This window comes from Capsicum annuum, chromosome 3, assembly GCF_002878395.1.
Source record: "Capsicum annuum cultivar UCD-10X-F1 chromosome 3, UCD10Xv1.1, whole genome shotgun sequence".
Classification (NCBI taxonomy): Eukaryota; Viridiplantae; Streptophyta; class Magnoliopsida; order Solanales; family Solanaceae; genus Capsicum; species Capsicum annuum.
Genome location: NC_061113.1, coordinates 47050984 through 47057832, shown reverse-complemented (window position 1 = coordinate 47057832; position 6849 = coordinate 47050984). Strand labels below are relative to the sequence as shown.

The 6849-nt window shown below is 37.3% G+C and overlaps 1 non-coding gene across 1 annotated transcript; it reads left to right on the top strand.

The window, feature by feature from the left end:
• The first annotated feature begins 6460 nt into the window (after positions 1–6460).
• Positions 6461–6567, top strand: LOC124897508. The gene has a single exon (XR_007054220.1). It is a non-coding gene; the product is annotated as a small nucleolar RNA R71 (small nucleolar RNA).
• The last annotated feature ends 282 nt before the right edge of the window (positions 6568–6849 follow it).

Genomic DNA, 6849 nt, shown 5'->3' with positions numbered 1-6849 from the left:
CTTCAGTAGGTTGGGATCAACGTAGGGTGCAGGTACACCTTACAACTCATTAACAGTATCTACCGTGAAAGTGATCAGCTGACCACGCACCTCAACTTTAGACTCTCTCGGGTTCCAGTTTGCATAAAACTCTCTTATCAAGCTCAAATTTCAATCTCCTGGCTGCTCAAAAAGAAACCCCATACATTGAGCCTCAATCTTCCTCACTATTGAAGGATACTCCTTCAACAAAGTCCTCTGATTGATGAACTGATCCGCTGAATATTTGGATTCCTTGTGCTAAGAGTACCACTTTCTACCCGCTTCAGCCACAACTTTTGTTCCGAACCTACGTGCCCCCTGGGAACTTGAGGAGTTATTGGTACTCTATCAACTTGTCTACTCCTCTTGTTTGCAGACACTGATGTCCCCGCAGTGCTCTTTCCCTTTCCAGCAATGTTACCTATTCATCATGACAACCCACAAAAATATAAAACCAAGCACCTTCGACACTAGCTATCACTAAATGTGAATGTCACCCTACACTTAGTTGCTAGCACAAGTTGATACAAAAATCACAATTCACTCGGGTACTCAGACTTCCCCTTTCTATTTCATAAGTCCATGGTTAGTTATCCACATTACTCTTTTAACATCAATTAATCTTAAGGAAATGACAAAGAAAATTCTATCATTATGACCACTTTCAGTTCATTTAAACAAAAAGTACCTTAACTTAATCCCACACTTAATTTCTATCATGTATTTACTAATCCCAATTTATTGATAGTAAATCAACAAAACACATCAAGTAAATCATTATTTACCCACATGAACACATGAACAATGCATCAAGACAATCAACAGCCTATGACCATCACCTCTTAACATTCCCACACAATTTTAACAACTACTATTCAAAGTAAATTCAATTTAATGAAACAAAATCCCTTGGAATTGAAATTTCAAATCAACTATGTTTCCAATCACACAAGTTATAGCAATATTTAAGCACATTTGATTCTTAAAATTTAAAGTCAAAGTATCATGAGAATTTACCTTGTCTTGGTTGAGAAAAGAGGTTGAAGTTGAGACCTTGTGAAAAATTTTGACAACTTTTGACTAAGGATCAACTTAGAGTTCGGGGAAAAAATGGCACGCACAGCTAGGGTTAGGTGAGGGGAGTGAAGATGTTTAAGTGTGGTATTTAAAGATGTGATGCAGTAATGAGGATCGACATGATGCATTGCATGTCGCATTGAATAATTGATGCGATGCGTCAAGTTCATGTTGAATCTCTAGAAATAGCCTTGAAAAAAAATTTTAAGTGTGGAATTTATGCCCATCGATGCGACCCAAGATCGCATCGATCCTCTGAAAATTGCATCCGAAAATTTTTTCAAGGCCAAATTTCCCAGACTTTTAAGCATGTATTCTTACCCCTTACCTTTTTCACAACTCATTAGCTATTTTACTTACTCAATGGCCTATGTTCACCATTTTCTTTATCACTACCTAATTTCTCATTCTTGCGCATTAATCAAAAACAACAAAATTATGTAAGAAAAAGTGGGTTGCCTCTCACCAAGCACCTTATTTTCAGTCGTGGCACGACTCATCTTTTTTTTTCTTTTCATTCTTCATCCACTAAAAATTTAAACTACCTATTACATTACATTTGTGGGTTGCCTCCCACATAGCTCCTTATTTTACGTCGTGGCACAACTTAGCTCAGCATTACTCATCAGTAAATGTGATAGATTACTTATGCTTATCTAGATGATCCACCAAATAATGCTTTACACGTTGTTCATTCACAAGAAACTTCTCTGTTTTCTCTTTATTCCATAACTCCACAGCTCCATGAGGTGTCATACGCACCACCTCAAAAGGTCCAGACTATTTCAACCGCAACTTACCCTAAAACAACTTAAGCCATGAATTAAACAACAAAACAAGTTGTCCGGGTTCAAATACTCTTTCTTGAATTTGCTTATCATGCCATATTTGGTATTCTCCTTGTATAGTTTGGCATTTTCGTAAGCATGAAGTCTAAACTCCTCAAGATCATTCAGCTGTAAAAACCTTTTCTCCCCCGCGACAGTTATCTCAAAGTTTAGCTTCTTGACTACCCAATATGCTTAGTGTTCCAACTCCACAGAAAGATGAAACGCTTTACTATACACCAAGCGATATGGAGTTGTTCCAATGGGCATCTTGTAAGATGTTCGATAAGCCCAAAGTGCATCATCTAGCTTCTCCACCTAATCTTTTCTCTACCTATTTACCTTTTTCTGAAGTATCTGCTTAATTTTCCAATTTGATACCTCAACCTGACCACTAGTTTGGGGATGATATGCAGTGGCAACCTTGTGCCTGACACCATATTTAGCAAGAAGATTTTTGAACCAAATATTAATGAAGTGCGTACCTCTGTCACTAATGATTGCTCTTGGTGTACCAAATCTAGAAAATATGTTCTTATTCACAAATTTCAGCACCACTCTTGCATCATTTGTCGAACTCGCCATAGATTCCACCCATTTAGAGACAAAATCAACCGCTACTAAAATGTACAGATTAGCTTTTGAAGGTGGGAATGGACCCATGAAATCGATCCCCCAAACATCAAAGACTTCGACTTCTAAAATATTATTGAGAGGCATCTCATGATGCCTTGATATGGTACCCAACCTTTGACATTGATCATAATTCTTTACGAAAGCCACTACATCTCTAAATAGAATAGGCCTGAAAAAACCTGATTGTAGCACTTTTCTCGCAGTCCTCTCACCCCCATAATATCCATCATATGAAGATGAGTGGCAATATTGTAACACCTTTGAAATTTAGCCTCTTGGATACACCTACGAATAACTCCATCTAGACCCTACTTGAAAAGGTATGGTTCGTACCAAATATAGCCACAAGAATCATGGAGTAATTTCTTCCTTTGTTGTGTGGTGGCCTCAGGAGGGTATGCCTCACACGATATCAAGTTCACAATATCAGCGTACCATGGGAACTCAACTGCATCTAACAACAACAACTTCTCATATGAAAACTCTTCCTTAATACTCAGGAAGTCATTTATATATGGTCTCGATTTTCCAGCCGTGACAAGTGATCAGCAACTTGATTTTTAGCTCTCTTTCTATCTCGCACCTCAAGATCGAATTATTGTAGTAACAGAATCCACCTAATTAGTCTTGGATTCACATCCTTTTTGTTCACAAGATACTTAATGGAAGCATAGTCATTATGAACAATGACCTTAGTACCAACTAAGTAAGATCTAAACTTGTCGAATGCACACACCACTGCCAACATTTCTTTCTTTGTAACAATGTAGTTAACTTGAGAATTATTTAACACTTTTCTAGCATAGTAGATAGAGTGAAATACTTTATCTCTTCTCTGACCCAAAATTTCTCCCATATCAATGTCACTAGCATCACATATCAGCTCAAAAGGTAACTCTCAGTCTGGTGCGATCAGAATAGGTAGTTCAGTCAACTTATTCTTAAGCTTTTCAAAATCTTTATAGCAATTTATCCTAAACTCGAACTTGGTTTCTTTATCTAACAATTTGCATATGGGGCTTGTAATCTTTGAGAAGTATTGAATGAATCGTCTATAGAACCCTGTATGTCCCAGAAAGCTTCGCACTCTTTTGACTGTCACTGGATGAGGCAAGTTTTCAATCACTTTAACCTTTGACTTGTCCACTTCAAGTACTTTTCATGACACTTTATGGCCAAGGACAATTCCTTCCTTAACCATAAAGTGGCACTTCTCCCAATTAAGCACCAAGTTTGTTTTCTTGCATCGCGCTAGGACTCTGTCAAGATTTTGCAGGCACTTTTCAAAAGAATTACCATACACAGAGAAATCATCCATAAATACCTCCACAAATTTTTTCACCATGTATGAGAATATTTCCATCATACATCTTTGGAATGTAGCAAGTGCATTGCATAAACCAAAGGCATATGTCTGAATGCATATGTACCATATGGATAAGTGAAAGTGGTCTTCTCTTGGTCTTCCGGTGCTATGCTTATCTGATTGTAGCCAGAATACCCATCCTGAATACAATAATACTCTTGCCCTACCAATCTATCCAACATTTGGTCAATAAAGGGAATTAGATAGTGATCTTTACGAGTTACTTCATTTAATATCTGATATTTAATACAGATCCTCTAACTAGTCACTGTACGTGTAGGAATCAACTTATCATCATTATTGGTCATACAGTCATTATTCTCTTCTTTAGTACACAGTGCACCAGACTAACCCATTTGCTGTCTAAAATTGGATATACAATACCACTATCTAACCACTTAATCACTTCTTTTCACACCACCTTCTTCATCACAGGATTCAACCTTTATTATTGCTACACTCTAGGTATGTAACCCTCTTCCATATAGATATTGTGTAGGCAAAATGCTGGATTGATTCCTATAATATCGAATATCTGCCAACCAATTGCCTTTCTTCTCCTCTTTAGAACTGCTATAGCTTTCTTTACTTGTACATCTGATAATACTACAGACAAAATAATAGGAAAAGTATCTTGATCACCAAGAAAAACATATTTAAATAAGGAGAAAGAACCTTACGCTCCAAGTTAGGAGCTTCTTCGACTGAAGGCCTGGATGAGGGGCCAATTGGCCTATTCAAAAACTCAAATGATACTTTTATAATCTCAAACACTACCAAATTCATAACATGGACTAATTCCAATACTTCCACATCACCATATAGATCATGACCCATCAAATCTTACTCTAATGGATCATCAAATAACAGCAACTGCCAATTTAAAGCAAGATCAATAGCTGATATAGAAGACAACTCCTTATATATGGCTGACAATTTTAATGCCTTGTACGCATCAAAAAATTCCATTTTATTGTGTGCTCGCATTATTATTTTTCCAGCTGCTACATCAATGAGTGACTGTCCTATTGCTAAGAAGGGTCATTCCAAAATAAATAAAACGATAAGATCAACCTCAAAATCAAGAACCACAAAATCCACCGAGAAAATCAAAGATCCCACTTGCACCAACGCATCCTCAATAATTCCATCTGGCCTAGCAAGGGACCTATCTGCCAATTATAACACAATAATCATGGGTTTGAGACTCCCAAGACCCATATTTTGGTACCACGATATAGGCATGAGATTTATGCTATCACCCAAGTCATACAATCCACGTGCACAAATAGTCTGTCCAATGGTAATCTGTAAGGTAAAACTGCCCTGATCCTTTAACTTCGTGGGCAGTTTATTTTGAATTTTAGATATGCACTCTTGAGTAAGGGAAACTATAGCATATTCAGTCAACCTATTCTTATTGGCAATAATATCCTTCAAGTATTTTGCATATTTTAGCACACTCTACAGAATGTCAACAAGAGAAAGTTTTACTTTAACCTACTTCAGAAGATCTAAAAACTTCTTATAACTGGCTTCCTCTTGATGCTTCCTTTCCCTTTGAGAAAAGGGTAAGTTGATAGTCTTCTTCTCCACATAAATTTCATCACTTCCCTTTTTTTTAGTGACCTCCAACTCTACCTTGTCTTTCAAACTGTCATCCGTAATTGTGGAATTATCCTGCTCCTGAATCGTCTCCTTATTTTGCAGCCCACTCCTTGTTGTAACTGCATTCACCTATTTTGGATTAGCCTCAGTTTCTCTAGGCAATGCTCCTTATGGCCTTGTATTCTGCAATCCTACAATTTGACCTAACTACAACTCTAGATTTCTTGTAAGAAATTGTTGACTCTTCAACTCAGCTACAAACTGTGCCTGTTGAGTCTTTATGTCCGCCGCAAATTATGCTTGTTGAGCCATGAACTTCTTAATAAACTCCTCCACATTTCTATTCTGAGCAGTCTCCTGATTATTTTAAGTCGGCTATGGATTTGATTGCACTGGTCCCTTATACTGATTTGTATTCTGTGCCAGATTTTCACCCTATGAGAAATTAGGGTGGTTCCTTCAGTTTGGATTATACGTGCTGCCAAAATTCTATTGACCCTAATGATTTGAATTCCCTACGTAGTTTACTAAATCTGGATTAACAGAACATGCATCTTCTTTATGCTCACCACTTCTGCAAACTTCACACCACGAATATACCTGTTAAACTACATTTGTTGTGGCTACTGGTTGTGTTGCACCCAACTTTAAGTTGTTTAGCTGAGTAGTCATATGATTCTACATTGTTTCAATCTTTGCCTGTAATGCAGTAAATTGATCAACCTCCAATACCCCTGCAATCTTCTTTGGAGTGCTTCATGAGTCTGCATGCAAATCAGGATTCCCTTGTGCTATTTGATTCAGCAATGTATACAATTCTTTATAAGTTTTCTCCAAAGCTTGGCCTCCTACTGATGAATCCAAGAGAATCTTTGTATTAGACTCAAGGCCTTCTATAAATGTGTGCACCAAGACATCATTCAATTGATGGTGATGAGGACAATTTCTAAGCATGCCTTTAAATGTCTCCCAAGCTTGGTAGAGATTTTCTCCATCTTTCTGTCTAAAACTCAAGATCTCACTCCTCAATCATGCAGTCTTCTAGGATGAAAAGAATTGAATAAGGAACTTTTGAGCATAATCTTCCCATGAAGTGATGGAGTGTGGTGGTTCAGCATGTAACCACCTCTTTGCTTCCATATTTAGAGAAAAAGGAAAGAGTGTCAATCTAACATAATCAGCATTCACATCTTCTAGAGTGTATGTATCACTTATTTCCAGGAAGGTATGTATGTGTTCTTGTGTATCCTGGTGTAAAAGTCCATGAAAGTGCCCAGCAGAATTCAACAATTACACCATATTTTGTTTCAATTC